Below are 18,638 nucleotides of genomic sequence, written 5' to 3' on the forward strand. Positions count from 1 at the left end.
CGCCGCGCACGCCGAGAATTGAAACACTGGGGAAACCATCCACCGGGAGGACACAGATGATTTGTGTCGTTCGTTTTAAATCTTAACGCTAACAAAAAAAAGTCAATCTCCAACAAAGTTCCGGTACTTTTTTAATAGATAGAGGTTATAGGAGAGTAGCAGAGTTCTGTCTGTCGGACTATGAAGGTGAGACATGCGCGGCAAGAGACGAGGCATGACAACGCCCACTTCAAAACAGGCCATATATATAGATATATATGTGTGTGTGTGTGTGTGTGTGTGTGTGTGTGTGTGTGTGTGTGTGTGTGTGTGTGTGTGTCAGAGCGAGAGGGAGTGTGTAAGTGTACGAGGGAATTGATTTGAGGATGTGTGAGTCTAACCCCCTTCTTTTCAAAAACGCTGTGCGTCTGTGTGTTTGAGTGTCTGTGTTTTGTGTGTTTGTGTGAGTCCCCCAGTCTCTCTCCGTCTCAGTGAACCGACACACTGCCGTCCCGGCTCTCCCCCCGTGGTCAGTGGCATTCATACAGCGCCACAGACATTTAGTACAGATGGCAGAGCACCTTAAATTTAAAGACACTATTTTTCTGTTGGGGGGAAATGGACAGAAAGTACTTTGTATTTAAGTACCTGGAGATGGGGCTGAGGGGGGCCGTGAAACAAGCGGTGCATCTCTAATGTGTGGAAATGCACCGCGGAGACGGCAGAGAACACCTGAGCGTCAGTACGCTGTGCAGGCTCAGTCCGCGGGGATATCCTGCAGTATTCTGAGCACCGTGCGCACACGGAGCAAACCACTGAAGGAGACATCCAGCACGTCAGTGAAACGGTTAACTTTCTGCCTTTTTTGGAGGGAAGAGTCGGGAGGAAAAAAACAAAGAAGGTTAGCTGTTCAGACGGTGACGGGGAATTCCGAGTTCTGCCTCGGCCGTCGCTGCCAAGTCTATTGTGTTTGTGTCTTCCGTGCTTCCCTGTCTGTTTCATGCCCAGACAATGAAAGGGTGTTTAGATTCACTGCATAAATAGCATATTAACATCTCAGAAGATTTACCTTTTTATATAAATAATAAGAGAGTGACTGGAAGGCTGCATCTGTTTGAATTCATGTCACAAAGAGAATGATGCTCCTTCAGCCCTCTAAAAAAAAATCTTGGTTCATGTACATGATGCAGATTTTATTTTTCTGAAAGAAAGCAAAGGTCTGGACTGTGTCCAAAATCCCTCCGTTTCCACTCATTGACGACTCCCTCGACACTGAAGGCCTCTAAAACAACACGTGTGTGTTTGTGGTCTGAGATAGTCGCACGTTTGAAAATAAACACAACCTTGTATCCGTCGGGTTCACAAGCCGACTCTGAAAAAGGATTCATGTGTTTGTCATTTTTGTAGCGTTTCTTTTTTTCGGCATCCGTCAGTTGTTTGGCCACTCGGAGCCACCGTACGTGCAAACCTCATCATCCAAAATGGCATCTGACAAGATAATTCACTTCGGCAATTCACCTCCCAGTACAAAGCTGTTCACGACGCTGATGATTAAACAACAGCTTCTTGCTAATGGCATTCATTTGCACACACAATTATATATATATATATATATATATATATATATATATATATATATATATATATATATATATAGCCAATATACAATTATTGCCTTATATCGGCAATAAAAAAAACCAACGAGATACTTAAATACTGTTGTCAGACTTTTTTCACCAGTGATGCAGTTTAGCGTGGAGTGATGGTTAATATATGTAATGTATGTAATGACGATAACATAATTGCAGAATGCAGTACTGGCAGGAACCATTAATCAACTGTAACAGGTTCTAAGGTTTGGGCTTAGTGAGTGAGGCGGAGCTGACTCCTGCCTCAAGGTGCTAATCGCTCATACTAAGCTGACAGATGAATTTGTGCCTGAGCACATATTTGTTAAAATGCACATATTTGGGGTTCGTTAAGTTCTGCCTAATACAATTATTTCCATCTCAACTGTGCGAGTATTGCTCCAGTAGAGGAAGAAAAAACACAAAGCGAGATGTTCAAAATACCTCCTCACATTCTCTAATATTCTGCGTGCCTGTTGGGAAGCAGCGGCGGGCCGTATCCGGCCTGCGGGCCGCCAGTTTGATCACTGCTCCCAAACTAAACTGCTATATCCAATTTCGAGTCTTACAGTTTGCTGATGGTTGTGTTTATTATGGTCTGACGATATCGCGCTGTGAAGGCAGTAATGATGGAGGATGATCCTGAGTCCAGTCAGTCGGGAATACCGAACATGAATACACACATTTCTTTTGTTCCTCCATCATGGCCTATATACGTATTTCACTGTTACTTCATGGAGGCCATAACTATGCCAGAAGGGATAATTAATTTCTAACTTTTAATGCAAATCAATTCATACTAGGAAGATTCAAATGTCATTTTCTTCAGGGTGTTTCCTTAGATATAGAGTGAAGCAGTGATGACATCTTTTTGTAGGCTAACAGGATGGTAGCGCCACACTGGTCCCCTCCACAAAAAGCCACTGGAATCATTTGGAATGTTGTAGAAGATGAGATCTGCGGCGAACAAACGTTTATGATAACAGTCTATGAAGATACTCTTCACAAATGAACACAACTTTCATGAGTTTTGAAGCATAAAAAATGACAGATAATTAAACTATTTGTTAGCAATTGCCTTTTTTTTTAGAAGCTTCTTAATTCAAGAGAGGGACATTCACTGACATATTTTATATTGTAGAGCCAAACGTTAAAATATCTTCAGCTTGTGTTACCGCTGACATTAATTCAGGCCTCTAACAGAAGCCCCATTCAAACTGCAATGACTTCATTTGGAGGGAACCGGAAGTGAACGAATGCTGACTCATTTCCAGCTTCTACTCGAGGTGCATTTTTCACTGGAAACTCAGTCATGACGGCCCGCTGGTGTGATTAATGGAAGATTTGAACACAACGCTGAAATGGACGATATGATGACTTCAATTAGCCTTTTGTTGAGAAACAATGGAGGATTCCACCGGCGATATCCTGTCAGCCGATGTGAAGTGTGAAGACATCCCATTTTCCTGCATATTTCATGACTACTGCATTATCTGACCTCATACATGCAATGCCTTTCACATATGCATGTGTTTGCGTATGATTGTTTTGCCATGTGCAGAAGGGCAGTGTCTTGGATTAGTACTTAGAAGGAAGATGAAGGTGCCATGGGTCTGTATAGGAAATAGTTCTCCCATACATACAGTATATATATTTGTATTTATTGATTTATTAATTTGAACCGTACATGCACTTTTTTTCCTCCGATTCACAAACTCAATTCCTCAAAGAAATGAACCAGACAAAGAACACACCTTAACGTCAGCATCACATATGAATCCTAAACATATTATATTATACCTAAGAAAGGAAAAACAAATGAACAAAACCGTAATCACAATGATGGTCTTGTCCCTGTTAATATCATTTTGTCAGTGAAAACATGCACAAATGAAATGAAAAGTGACCTGGAAGAGATAATGGGTTTGAGTCTACCTTTATGCTGACATGACAGAAATGTGTCTCTTGAATGGTAAAGGCCGGACCTGTTCGTACCTGTCACTTTCCCCATGCCTGTAGACGCACTCCACACGTCACAACAGCAGCCTCCGCTGGATCCCTGTCGTGTGAGTCGTGGCAGGAAGAAGCAGAGCCTCAGCTCAGAAAGGTCCAGCAGGTCTGGTGTCCAGCATACACAGCTTGTTTACCCTGGAGCCCAAGAAACGATGCTGTTTCTCCCAGAATCCCTTTAATCTTCTGTTCAGATACACTTGCTGTGTCGTAAATGGATTTCGCACAGCAGAAATATCTTGTCTCAGCAAGTAATTCGGTCTGGCATTGAGTATTGTTTTGTAGAACGCTGCAGTGATAGAATACACCCTGTTTCCATTGTAGTCATATTCCTAATTTCCAGTGCAATAATCTGCAAATTTAGTGATCCCATTTACTTTATTGTCACATTAGTTCAGTCTGTCTAATTATTTGAGACTAAACAAGATACAGTTTTATGCAGAATGAGTTGCCAAGAAGGATATTTTTCAGTCAGCATAGTTTTGTAATAATACAAAAGTTAGGATTGTTTTCAAATGTAATCCCTTTCATACGGCCCCCTGAAGAATAATCGTGTCTTCAGTAACCTGGCAATTCTAAAAAGAGACATTGCTCTTGAGTTTATCAAATTTTACTTTACTTTTTTAGCATTTTTTGGCACCACAAGCCGAGGACCATCCAGTCCAATCATATTGGAGAGAAGGCAGACATCTCTCTCTATGTCACTGGGTTACTCACACAGAAATACTCTAGACTGATAAATAGCTTGACAGTAACAGGACACATCTGTGTTTAGGATGTTTGGGGTGAGCTGTCGCTAATGCAGCATAAACATGTCGAACTCATAGATTTTAAAATGGGTAACGTAATGGGTACTTTTTATGAGTTTGGCTGTAAGTTGGTTAAAAGCAAATGCTTCAAGCTAGCTAGCTAGTGCTACAGCATGATAGCTAGATAATCATACTTTTCTTATCATTGGTTAGCTATTATGTTATTGTGTTCGATAACGGGTGTAGAAATCTAACATTGCAGTTTATTGCCATGTCGGGGCTTTTAACTCCGTATCAGTTGATATTATGTGGAGTAAGAGGAGTCAATATGAGTCTCACATTAACCGTAAAAACTCCCTTTAAAAAAAAAAGCACAGAGGTTTAGTTTTTACTGTCAAAATATTTGATCACAGAACCACGTCTCACATTACAAGGCCTTTTGGTTTCCACCCGCCAGGGAAAAGATTTGGACGCTAGTCAAAGATTAGCGAGGCCGCTACAAGAATGAGTCGGGGGAGACATGTGGAATACAATGTTGCGTGCCGCGGTTTCAAACCGAACAGAACTACTCAGAAACTTTGGACAGAGGGCTTGCTGAGGAACCACCTAAAATACCACATCCTCGTATTAGCCTCTGTGCACGTGAACGAGCACATGAGTGCAGGAGTCTCACCAGAGCCCACACCCCTTACACAGCACCGTCAGACGATGGACGCCATGTCATGCTTATCCCTACCAACTGTTTTTGGCTTGGAAAATGGGCTGCCATATAAAAAAATGTGTAGTGTGTATATATATATATATATATATATATATATATATATATATATATATATATATATATATATATATATATATATATATACATATATATATACATATATATAATATATAACACTGTCTTTTTACTGTCTCTTGTTTGCAAGAGACAGTATCTCTCTCTCTCTCTCTCTCTCTATATATATAGATCTATATATATATATATATATATATATATATATAGAGAGAGAGAGAGAGAGAGAGAGAGAGAGAGAGAGAGAGAGAGAGAGAGAGAGAGAGAGATATATTGTCTATGTGTTTGGAGCTCTGGAATCATCATAAGTCCAATCTTTCATTTTTTCACGTTTAGTCATTTTAACTCCTACTATTCTTAATCATAATAAGACGGGTTTGTGTCCAGGACAGGGTTTGGTTTGGTGTGTGTGCGTGTGTGTGTGTGTGTGTGTGTGTGTGTGTGTGTGTGTGTGTGTGTGTGTGTGTGTGTGTGTGTGTCTCTAGGTCTTAGCTTTTTTATTTTTCCTGAGAAAGCTACACACACCAGCTTTTTCAGATAGAGGCCGAGCTAAAGCTAACTTCCTTTACATAGCTCCATAAGCCGGTGAAGGACGTTTTAAATATATTTTATTTGATGGCCAATGCTGTTTAACATAGTTCCTAACCAGGGCATGGCACTGATGAAACAGAGCGTATGATAATGCTCACTTGCCTTTCCCTTGTTGGGCTTTTACATGTGTATTGTTATATATTAATACATCATATTTAATCATACATATACACTGTGTTTGTGTTTGTTTTGAGAGAAAAACAAAACATATCTCTACTTTTTCTTTTTATACATCTAAAATGAGTGGCACACAGTTTGCTGTTTCTAATTTTAACTTGTCCCCAGTTGGGATGTTCTGTGTAATTAAAATACATGAATACATCATATTTAATTTAATCATACATATACTGCATATATATATATTCAGCATATGAATTAATATGTTGTTTCTTTTTTTTACTGTCTCTTGCTTGCACTTTACCAATAAAGGATTATCTTATTTTATCTTAATATATATATTTTAGTAATAGCTAAAACATTTAGCCAACAAACAGAATAACAGGAGTGAAGTTAGCTAGCTAACACGATAACAGATGAATTGTGGTAAGGAAAATAAACTCAACTGGCTTTTATTTATATTTTATTAAGTGTTTTGAGATTAAGAAAATATAATATATCTTAACTTTTCCTTTTACACTTCTTAGACATGTTGCGTGAAGTAGCCGATAGTGAACATCACAACATAGCTGTACATGGATTTTTTTCGCAGCCTAATTGACGTCGACAAGGCAGAGCAGTCTGTACGAGTGTGACTGAGTCCCCACAAACAACTCAGGACAAAACACTCCCATGTTCCGGGCTGTACCTTTATTCTCTTTAAGTCTGTGATTCCTTTTTGCACACCATTAGCCTCCATTTGTATAATCTCTTTTTATCCCGCCAGTCTGCAGAAATGTTTTTTTCTCTCTTCTTGACGCAGCTCGATTCATTAAATAGAGGAATCCACTGGTGGCACTGAGGATTGGAACTCCAAAACCCAGACTGGAGGAAATTGGACTGGCCTCTTTTTTGTTTGCTCTGTCCATCCTGACTCATCACGACTCGGGTATTTTTAGCAGTCGATTCCTGTTTGTCTTCCCCCCCACTGTTCACAAGGGGCTATCATATTCTGTGAGACGGGGAGGAATGATCAATGTCAAATATCAACCGAGGGTTGATTAAAGGGAAAGGCACAAAGTTCGGGCCTTGTGTCGAGCTGTAAGTTAGACGTGTTGCAGCTGGATAGAGCGCTCGCATTAGTGTCGACTCAACGTGAGTGTTTAGTCTGGCTCAGCTGTCTGTATCAGCTGCATGCTCGTTAAATGTCGGACTTAAACCCGCGCTGACACCGCTCCGGCTCTGGTTACTCCCGTGGGAATACCTGCCATTGTCATTGTGAGCCCTCATAATTCCCCCGGAATTAGCCTCAAACGGTTGAAGTCGGTCCGGCCGCATAAAAGATGCAAGAACCCCGAAGCTTCACTTCCACCGCATCTGAGGGCCCTGCTTGTGACCAGATTATTGTATCCTGCATGTCCAACGATGAACCCAACCTCAAGCGTAGCTGTGGTTGGTTCATCGTGGTCGGGTACATTAGTGTAACACCCCCCCCCCAAACACACATAAACACACGCACACTCCATACTGTCTGACTGTTAAGGTGGCCGAGTGACCCGATATCCTGTTTGTCAGGAGAACAGAAACATTTGATGGTCGCACATCCTGCCGGTCACTGATCTGTGGCACATACAGCTGCAAGGCATCAGGATTTATTTAGCTTCTATTGTATGAGCTTTGAAACAATCCCACTCTGTCTTCAACGCCAGCGAATGGATTTGAAGTGTGAGGTGGCTGGGTTGGTTGCCATTAAGCGTGGGAGATTCCTGCGAGTTCCGGGCGCACGAGCCACGGGCGCTATCATGCAAAATTAATGATTTGCCTCTTTTATTATTTTTTTTATGTCCCCCTGAATCTCAGTGCAGTAAAAAACCTGCCTGTGTTTTATTGAGACGAAATTATGGTATAATGTCACTTTTGCTATTAGCCCTGAGTCTGTGCATGCCAATTGATCCTGCTGTTGTCATAGCAACATGAACCACTAAACCTCTGCGCAGCTGTTGTTATGGAAGCCCTTGAACAGCTGGGGGGCTATAGCTGCAGAGGGATTGTGGGAAACGGGTCTTTTGGTCCTCCCTTCACACCTTGACCCCAAAGCTCCTGCTAGCAGGAGAAGAGGAGGATTTGGGAATCTTAAAGATGTCCATCTGGAGTTCTCTCTCCGCCGCACCGAGCCTCCATATGACCAGAGAGGAAGTGTAGGCAGAAAGTAGTGAATATTTAAACGTGTCTGTGTCTTCTCCAAACCTGCTTTGCCACAAAAGCGAGTGGTAAAATCCAATGAGTCAAATGAGAATAGATTCTCTCCCAGGGTTTCCCTGACGCATTGGAGCACATCCCATTATTGATATGAGCAAATGTTGTACACAGTGCAGCAACAAGACAACCATTTCACCAGAAACTCAATACAGACGAATTATTTCAGTCATAATGATGCTGGAACGTAACATAAAGAGCAATGTGCTTCCCCCACTGTTTGAAGGCAGATTCATTGACTGTGGATGTGTGTCAGGAGTATCAGTACTGTGGACACTGTCTTCTTTGCATTCATATACTGTGGCAGAATACCCAGATTCCTCACTTAAGTATAGTATGGAACATGTACTATTACTATCTATTGGTATATGATATAAATGATATATTGGAATATGTATTTTTATTACCTTAGATTGAGCCCTTTATAACAAGCCATGAGCCATGTTTCTACTGTAGCCCAGAGGGGACAAACACTGGCTCTAGATGGGGACATTTGTTGGGTCGGCTGCTGTAATATTCCAACACGCTTGGCACAAGGGAAATGTTTCAGTTGGTTGCAATTTGCATGCCAAATCCCTCACACTGGCCCTTTAAGTGAAAATACTATGATGTAAGATATACTCTATTGCTAGCAAAAGTATTCCATTCAAAATCTTACTTGAGTAAAAGTGATTATTTTTTATTATAGATTAGTCTCCTGATCATTTTCTTCATTCATTTATTGGTCTGTAATGTGTGAGAAAAATGTTTTAAATTGTGCAGGTAGCCGAATGATTTAGGCTCATCCTACTGAACCTAACATATACAAATTTAAAAAAAGGTAGAAAGAAATTAGTCAAAAGTGCACATCAACTTTCCTCAGAGCCTAGAAGACATGGCCAAAGATATTTATTTTGAATTATAAAAAGCAGAGAACAGTTAATCTGATCTAAATAGTTGCTTTAATACTTTCTGTTCATCGACTAATCGACTAAATACCCGATGGCTGAAGCTCTACAGATCTAGTCTCCTTTATAGACTGCCTGTGGCCGTCAGGAACCTTTTATTGAGCTCTTTATTGGATGAATAGTACCTGTACTATTAATGTCTTCAGTTGTCTTATTGTAATATGTTTCTGTTAACTTTTTTAAGGCTGCACAAAATAATGTCCTCTTTAGGGACTACGCATATCAACATTGAATTGTCTGCTGTTGTTTTGCATAAAGTAGAAGCTGCAAAGTAACTACAGCTGTCAGATTAATAGAGCAGTGCAAAGTGCAATGTTGGATGCTTGGTGCAGTAGAAGTGTGAAGTAGCAGCAACCGTAAGAAGGTGAGATACAGTACGACAGACTGACGGTATGTGTGTACCTGTACACGCTTGGAGAGGCTGCAGCGTGAGTGATGGTGGGCAGATTCAGGAATGCTAACGTTTCCTCTGCGGCTCGTGTGAGGAACACGGTGATTAGACCTCCAGCCCCCTGGGTGGAGCCCCTCGCTGCACCGGCTCCCGCTCTGGTTTGCTTTGACGTCAACAGGAAGGTCAGCCGGGTCCCAGAGGGGTCGTGCGAGAGATGGCGAATGGTGTGTTTGGCGGGTTTCGGTTAGACAGAGACGCTCCTCCGGGAGCCCAGACGGGGACGTACGGGATGGCCGAGGGAGGAAGGGCCCTTGGAGCTTAGGGAGGGCTTCGGGAAGGATTACTGAGAGGCTAAAATGTTTTCTTTGTGGCTGTAAGAAACCTAAGAAATGCCCTCACCCAAATCTCCCATGGTCTGAGGGGGCTGTTTGGAAGTGAAACTCGAGCTACATCCTGAGGACTTTCTCCTCTTCTCGGGCTTTGAGAGTGTCTTTGCTGTCGTTAACGTGCACTATTCTCTTTCAAAGCTTGAGCTCCACGTCTTTTATTGTGGCTTTTAGTGGAAATGAAGCCAGGTCCAACCAATAGTTGGACTTCCCTCCAAATAAAGAGCAGTGTTAGAATGAGGTTGGGAGGAGTTGGATGGACTTTACAGGATTAAAAAGAAACTGTGAGACTAATGGAAATGTTTCCAAAACGACCATCTTATATGGGAATAAGTGCATTAACACGAATGTAGCAGAGCACCAGCTGCCACATTCCTGCTTCTTGTTTTCAGTGGAGAGTTGAAAAAAAAGGAAACTTGTACAACACAAATTTTTGAAAAACAATCTTCAGAAAATGGTACCCGCAATTTCCTCATAAAATCTGGATGTTTATCTATTCTATGTTCAATGAACCGCTTTATTTGCCACATCTCAAATGATGTAAACACTCCTAATTGACTTCTCTCAAAATGTGCATGACAGTGGGGTAGAATATTAACTTTTTTTATTGAGTTCTTTCTCTTCTTCTTACCTAACTAAAGTAGTACCTACCACAGCTTTCATTCCATTCCCCCTCCACTCTGGGCCTCTGGTAGTACCAAACTAAAGTAGTACCTACCACAGCTTTCATTCCAGTCCCCCCCCCCACCTCTCCTCCACTCGGGGCCTCTGGTAGTACCTACCTACCACACACACAGTAGTCCCCACTGAGCTCTGCGGGACCGGGTAAATACCATCCCTTCAGAGGCTCTGTGTTCGCAGATTGCTGGAGGTAGGCGGCCTGCTGTGAGGCCCGGCCACACTCCCACTGTTCTGGAGGGGCTTTAAGCGAAAGATCAGGTGTCCAGCCCTGAATGCTTGATTGAACTTAAATCTTTTGCATGTGCGCCATAACTCTCCGCTGCGCTGTGCCCCGTGTGGCTCAGACATGGCCAGCCAGCCAATTGCCGAAAGGAATTTGAGTCACACAGAGGCTCTCTGACCTCCCTGTTTCAACCAAATTGCTGAAAATGACAATCAGATGCATTTTGTTTGTTTGGTGGGGAGTTTATTAAATTATGAACTGACTGTAAATCAAGTTACTAGTAATTATAAGACAATAACAACCCAATACAAATTAATAAAGCACACATTGATGCTTTTATCAAAGCACCTATTTCTGGGATATTTATTACTTTTGATGAAACATGTGTCCAGAAGTTTGACAGTGCAATGGGTATTTTATTTTGAATAATAATGGATGGATGGATATATGGATCGATGTGTGAAAGTTCCTTCTTAACCTTGGAAATAGTCATTTTGTAAATTTCTGAAAGATATTAAATTATGCTCATTCGTTTTTTTTTCTTCTCTGAGCTTCTGAGGAAGACCTTGAGAAGCGTTTGAAAGATTTGTTTTGTCAAAAGGGGTGTAGGGCTTTGGTCTCAGAGCATACCGTATTGCCATAACGTGGTTTTAATGTGACACGGGTCTGGCACGCTATCGCCTTGTTTCCTGTCTGTCCTAACTGTCTATTATCTAAAAAAAGAGCAATTTCATATTGACATCACTGCGTTTGCTGTTTCACTAGTTGAAGCCAATCAAACTAGAATGTACAAACACCAGACCAGGTTGTACGTATCCTTAGATATTTCTCTCATTTACACCATTGCCATAAGGATACAATCAAACAGTTAATACCTAAACAACAAACTATGTCATTGACAATATGTCAATGACATCCATTAGGCTCCTAAATCAAACACTGTTAAAGAACATACCACTACTGGAATAATGTGTGAATGGCAAACAATCAATTTCAGGTTTGTCATTGACATTTAGGGTTCACCACGCAGGGTCCTTATTTTATAAAAGGATAATGCTGGTGTATTCTTTATATTTTGGTATCCTCAACAAAGCCCATGAAAAGTTCAAAACCAGCAGTGAATAAATCTCCTAACATGAATTGTGTTTGAATCCTAAAGATGGGTGCCATGGATCTCCATTAATTAACACATCGATGGGCCTCACAGTTGTACCCGCTGACGTGTTCCTTCATCACAATAAACATACGCACCGCAATTTAATTTGACTCAGTCCCTTATTCTGCTGCCATAAATAATCACTGGAGCGTCTCGTGTGGATCAATCCGCCGCTGAAAATAGTCCCCTACAAATGCACTATTTCTTCCTGTTTGAGTCATGATTGATAAAAACTACAAAGCCCAGCTGTTTTAGATTAAAAAAATTACTGATCCTTAACAAAAAATTATATATATATATATATATATATATATATATATATATATATATATATATATGTATATATATATATATATATATATATATATATATATATATATATATATATATATATATATATATATATATATATATATATGTATATATATATATATATATATATATATATATATATATATATATTTGAGCCAGAGACCTGCTCGGGAAGTCATAAAGTATTGACAGCTGCCCATTGTTGGCATAGTGTTTCCATGAGGTTGTTAACATTTTATCCTCTCAACGTTGTGGCAATTCAGGCAGACAGTTTCGTTAACCACCGTGTCCGCACCGGTACCGACGCTTCCATCAGTGCACTTGTGATTGTAAAGCGTTATATCGGGTGGAGATAATGACTTTCTATCCCACTAGTGAAATAGTGGCGCTGAACATATACTGCACCCCTGCTGGCATGGACATCTTTTACAGTTTTTCCACTTTCTATCTGTATGCCGCCATTTTTAATGTCCTTTTCAGTAATAACGCTGACCTTATTAAGGTGTATTGCTTAAACGTTGTCATCTGTCTACAGGCTTTGTGTGGAGAGTTGGATCGAGGGCCGCGGAGCAGAGACTGAAAGCTGCTGCGTCGCTGTGGGCAAGCCAACTGTAAGTTGTCAGTTGCTTTCCTATAAACCTTGTGATAAACCCGGCCCTACGCCGGTGTTTGTTTAAGTGTCATTAACAAAGCTGGGTGCAATTTTCAAGTATGTGTTTCATGATAGACATTCCATAACAACATGTCTGGCAGATAATCTATTTCTTTGTGTGCCAGCACAGTCTGAATTAATTATAAAGCACACAATCAGATGTAATTCATGCTATAAACACGGAGCCATGAGTACACGGCTAACGGTAACCTGAGCAGTTCCTTTTAGCCGGGAGAAGCTGAGGATAAGTTCAATCACTCGAGCACATTTTCATGACATTTCTTTAACACATCAATTATATTTTTGATTTATTTTGTGCTCAGTTCTTGTTGGAACGTCAATCTATAGCTGTGCTTTTAAAACTTTTTGATTTTAATTGATGATTCACTATGGAAAAAACACACTATTTGCATCTTAGTCCGAGATGGAAATGAATGTGACCTAATGGTAATTTGGGTAATTTCATATACATCTGACATTCAAATTGAAGTTCTGTCCCTGAACTTCAACCGTACAGAGTAAAAGTTGTGTTGTGTTTACCACAAATGTTCTATTCCTGAATAAGCCCATGAGACCATGTGATAAAAAAAGGTGATCCCAGTGCTGTGATGACTTTAGCTAATGCTGCGGCTAACAATGCTGTCAACGCAGGCTCTTTTTAGAATCGAGCCAAAGCAGATCATGAGATCTATCAACGGCGTGTTGATGCGCGAATATGGTTATTGGAAGGCTTAGATTATGCACGAGGAATGGTTTGTCAGAACTGAACTCCTGTTTGATGCTGTTGTCCACCTCCACCTGCGTCCATCCAGAGACAAAGATATTACAAATTAGCGGAAAATTGCTGTCTAGGAGCATTTTAATATTACTGCCTGTCCCTCTGGTTCAGATCGAAATAAGGCCGCGGACTTTAATGTCCTCTGCTTGCACGTGTTTGCAACTAATTGCAAATTGATTTGTAGAACTAAAAAAAAGTTGTGGTTGTTCCTCCTGAAGTGAAAATGATTCTGATTCAATGACCCCCCCCTCCCCCTCTCTCTCTCTCTCTCTCTCTCTCTCTCTCTCTCTCTCTCTCTCTCCCCCTTCCCTCTGTTTATTCTTCTTTTAATTTATCAGGGAGCTTTAGCCCCGCCTCTCTTTTTAAGACGCAGAGTTATTTCTCTGTCTCTTTAAGGGGCCATTTTTAATCGGGCTTCTCTCACCAGGCCTTGGTGTGTGCGTGTCTATGACTGTGTCAGTATGTCTGTAACACCTGGATGTTTTGAAGCTGATGGGCCTCCACGTGTGCATCATAATCACTGCAGGAGACAATGTGTTGTTTGCAGGAGCATCATGCGGCGCTCAGTGTTTCTTATTCTCTCTCTATTTTGGTCTATTTGGGTGAACTGCATTTTGAATTGGGTCGGACTGCCATTGGGTCTGACCGGCCCTCACTAAAATAGAACGACTGATACTCTTCATGTTTGGGGAGGGCCTCCTGTCTGCAGCTATACCCAGGAACAACAGTCGTTGGTGTCGGGCAGCTTCACAGGATTAACTGTGGATTCAACCCTTTCCTCAAGGGAGTCCTGACAGTCCCGCTGTTGAGGGATGGGTGTTACATGGTGACATTTACCACAGCTTCATCTCTCGACAGATACGTATTGGAATATAGGATCCACATTGGACGGTTCGCTACCTCGCAGTTATTTTTCCGACATTCGTTGTAAGCCCTGATGTAGCACAAATTTAGAGGTCAGGTCGGCCGGTGGGTGTGTGGTGCGCTTTCCTTTCATGCAGGAGAACGGCGCTCGCGTCTCATCACAGATCTGCAATTAACATTCTTGTTTATTAAGCGGAACTATGATCCTTCCCTCAGCTTTGCCAAGTGCTTTAGTTGCCTAACCTCAGTATGTATGCCATAACCACAGTCTTTCCCCATGAAAACCACAGCCACCATGTGCCGATATGGAAAAAAAAGACATTGTATCTTCAACCTAATTCCAGCTTTTACCAAATGGTCCATTGACGTTTTTGTAAAGACTGGGTAGCTGCACAGCAGCAGCATTTCTGCTGCCGGCTCTAGGGTTCAAACTGGCTGTCCTCTGTCATTATCCTACTCTTGTAACATCAACCCCTTATTGTGAAGTGTTGTTTTTGTCAAATTCTTCTCAATCCTAATTTAGTCTTTGCAGTCAAATTCTGCAAATTTCCTTCCATTGTGAAGGCGCCCTGGACGGAATAAGAGCACAAAGGGGATCTGTGCACACATGGCAGTCTCTCGTCCATTGCCAGGGGAGGTCTGGTTATACTGAGCCATTTGTCTCTTCCTACACAAGCCAGACTAATCGCACAGCTAGTCTCCGTGTCCTCTCGGCCCCTAAGTGTTCCCGGTTGCCGCCCGCCCTCCCTCACTCCACCCAAAAACCTCCAGCACGGCTCCCCACCAAGGATTGTTTTACGCTTAATTTTGTTAGACTTAATGAGATTTCACTAATTAAATCTCCTCCTGGTTGGAGCCCCCTTTTCCCCCCTTCCCCCGACATTGCTCCCCTCAATTCCACTCACAATCACTCCAGCCCATGGGGTGATTGCTTGTAGAGCTATTTTAGACAAATAAACTTTTTCATGAAGAACAGGGGCAGTGGGTTGCACAAGGACGGGCCTGTGTTACTCCGTGGATTTCCAATTTCGCGCCAAGATGCTCCGCTGCACTTATGATTGCCAATAGGTTTTCAAATCTGAGATGAGGTGCTGATGAGTATGTCTACTAGTGGTAAAGTTCTTTGTAACATCTCGTTGTCTGTTTTGATGATTGAGGGATCTTTACACGGGTTAAGCATATTTTGCTACAGCATGAACTGGAGAAACCGCTGGAAACACACTGTCTCCTTCAAAACCGATGTAGTGTAGCGCAGTAGCCAAAGCTCAAAAAAGCAAATCCACGGAGCGACAGGACTTTAGTCACAAAACGCACACATGTTGATGATTCACGTCCCTAATAATAATCCCTGCATTAGCAGTATCGAGGCTCTGAAAGGGAAGTGTTGAAGGGTGGGACAATCTCAGTTCAAGCAGTGGGGACCTTGGAGGTCATTGTTGACAACAGCCGCTTGCCCTGCTATTGTGGACGACCCTCTGGGACTCTCGCGCTGGCTATTGTGAGATCCAGCCTCCCGTTTCCCGTTTGAGCCCTGTACACCCGCTGCCAGTTTCGCCGCTTGCTTCTTCAGCCAAAAACTCCATTATAGCCCTCACCCCCTCTCCCTCCCAGGCCTCTGTGGTCATTGTAGCCCAGCTCCCCCATCCCCTGCCTCAGTAATGCGCACACGCACGCACGCACACACGCACACACACACACACACACAGACACACACACTCCCTCCAGCCCCTGTGCTGTGTGGCCTTTGGGTGGGCGAGCGGGCAGCGTGCCCGTTCGAGATGGGAGTGCTTCCTTGATGAAGGCCCGCGCTGATCGGGTTTCTGCCACCTGTCATTCAGCTTAGGAGGCAGGAAAGGGGGCAACAGCGGTGGTGGGCGGTGGGATCGGGCGGGCGGGGTGGAGTCGGGGGGTTGATAAGAGATGCCATGGCAATCTGGCACCAAGCCCACAGCCTGCTGTTGTTTCGGCATCGCCTCCCAGATTTCCCAAGTCGTCCTTTTGGTTCAGGCAGTGCAGAGTTCCCATCTGATCTAATAATAAAGTAGTCCGATTTCACACATTGTCATTACCTACTTTAACTAATGTTCTAGTACACCGTGGATGTCACATGAAATGCCATTCACTGAACAGCACACAACGTTTAGTGTTCAGTGCACTTCATAGCCTCTCGGCTCCAATGCTTTTTGTTGAGCACTGGACATTTCTTAGAAAAGTTTATGTCGGCCATTACTTCAAATGAAGGCCAGGTCTCAGGTTTTCTTGAAGGTAGAGCGTGTTTATCTGCTGTACTCTCACATATTTCACAGTGAAACTGAATATTTGGGCGTTCTACAGTTACAAGAGGGATTTAATTCAAATCCTTGGTGTTTAATTGGACAGCTAAAAAGTGGGCGGGCTTACAGTTTGAAACGGTAATGGAAAATTAAAAAGTTTTTGCTCACTGATATTCAAACTCTTCTTGTCTCTCCATATTGCACTTTTAGCTTCAACCGACAAACAGTGGAGGTTGTTTCTGAACACCCCCTGTGTTGGATGAGTCATCAAACAAAGAATAGACTCTCTGATACTGATTTCCTTTTATTTATATATATATATATATATATATATATATATATATATATATATATATATATATATATATATATATATATATATATATATGGCATATGACAAGATGACAATTACCACGGGAAAACAGGATTACAACTGGGAAATGTATTCTTTTATTTCGGGTCTTCAAATCTCATTTTTATTGAGTCTTACCTTATCTAGTCTTTTCCAGACATAATTTATGAAGATTGTATTTTATTACTTTATTGATATTCATATCGACTGCAGAAAGCACTCGGAGCTGGTCAGATCTGACAGAGCTGTTTATAATCACACCGTGGGCCATATAGACTTATACATACGTCTATGTAATGTTGGACAATACCTAATCATGGGATGTTTGTACAATAATCAATCGTGCAGAAGTTCAAGTGAGATCCTGACTTTGACCCTTTACCTTTAACGCAACGCCACATATCATCAAACGTAAAAGAAAATGCTGTTGCATTGGACAGAAGGAATAAAAACATCAAACTCATAGAAAACCTAGCATGGGAGTAAGTGTGGTAAATATAAGTGTGGTACATATAAGTGTGGTACATATAAGTGTGGTACATGATTGATGCATGTTGGACCAAAGACTTGGAAACAAAATAAATATATATTTTTCTTTTATGAGTTGCAAAAACCTCATAAGGCCCCAGTAGCCCAATACACACATATAGGTCCATGCTATGCTAACCACAGCCGATGCTACCTTCCGTGTATCTATTAAATGTAATATGCATTAGGAATGAAGAATTGTTTTGGTTTCCTCTCATGTCCTGCTCAGGAACACACAAACAGAGCAAACAAACCATAACCTCCTTGGCGAGTACCAGAATAACATGACCTGCTGTAATTCATCACAGGACTTCATCTCCCAAACACAGCATGCTATTACAAATTGGATGCTCATGGAATGCTGGCAGTAAAGTGTTTATGGCCTCATTTAGCCCTGCTCTTGGAGAGACATCCATTTGCCTTTCCTTTTGAGTTAGAGTAGCAGGTTTCCTGCGTTGTGGCTTTGGCCCTGCCAGGCTCATGTGCTCACTTTGTCTTTGTTCAATCGAGACGTCTGGAAGTTCCTGTTAATCACAAGTGCTTCATAACTTTGGGAATTTAGTTCAACTGATCTGGTTGCAACATAATAAGAAGAGCGGTTGCTCCGAAACTGATAACATTTGAGCTTAACGTCTCAGCAGGTATGAAATCGTGAACGCCATTTCAAATGCGGCAGGATTCAGCCGCCTGTGGAACTCCTGGAGGCTCGCGGCCCATGGTTATTATCACACCATCTTCGGCAAAGAATGTGTCAGCCTCTTCGGGCCTGCAGGCCGGCCTGCTGTAACGAGGATGTGCCGAGGGGTTGAAATGATTCTGGGTTTTATTTTGGCCGCAGAATGTAAACTCTGACTTCAGTCAGGGAAGCCTGGAAGGCGGACTGGAGCGACCGCGCCGGCGTGCCGCCTCTGACCTCTGCGTTACATGAGTTTGGGGTCACGCTTGTGCTTTACATTATTAGCGTCACTGTGTGATCCCACATTTCCCCTCCAC

At 42.1% G+C, this 18,638-nt stretch overlaps 1 protein-coding gene across 1 annotated transcript in view; it reads left to right on the forward strand.

Moving 5' to 3' along the window:
- The window catches only part of pknox2 (pbx/knotted 1 homeobox 2), a 93,118-nt gene that overhangs the window by 12,843 nt on the left and 61,637 nt on the right, over nt 1–18,638 (forward strand). The window contains exon 2 of the mRNA XM_068600897.1: nt 12,734–12,809. The gene's annotated coding sequence lies outside the window, so the exon portion shown is untranslated. The remainder of the gene's footprint in view (nt 1–12,733; nt 12,810–18,638) is intronic.

This window comes from Clinocottus analis, unplaced genomic scaffold (genome assembly GCF_023055335.1).
Source record: "Clinocottus analis isolate CAN_PGR_092001 unplaced genomic scaffold, fCliAna1.0.p SCAF_5, whole genome shotgun sequence".
Lineage (NCBI taxonomy): Eukaryota > Metazoa > Chordata > Actinopteri > Perciformes > Cottidae > Clinocottus > Clinocottus analis.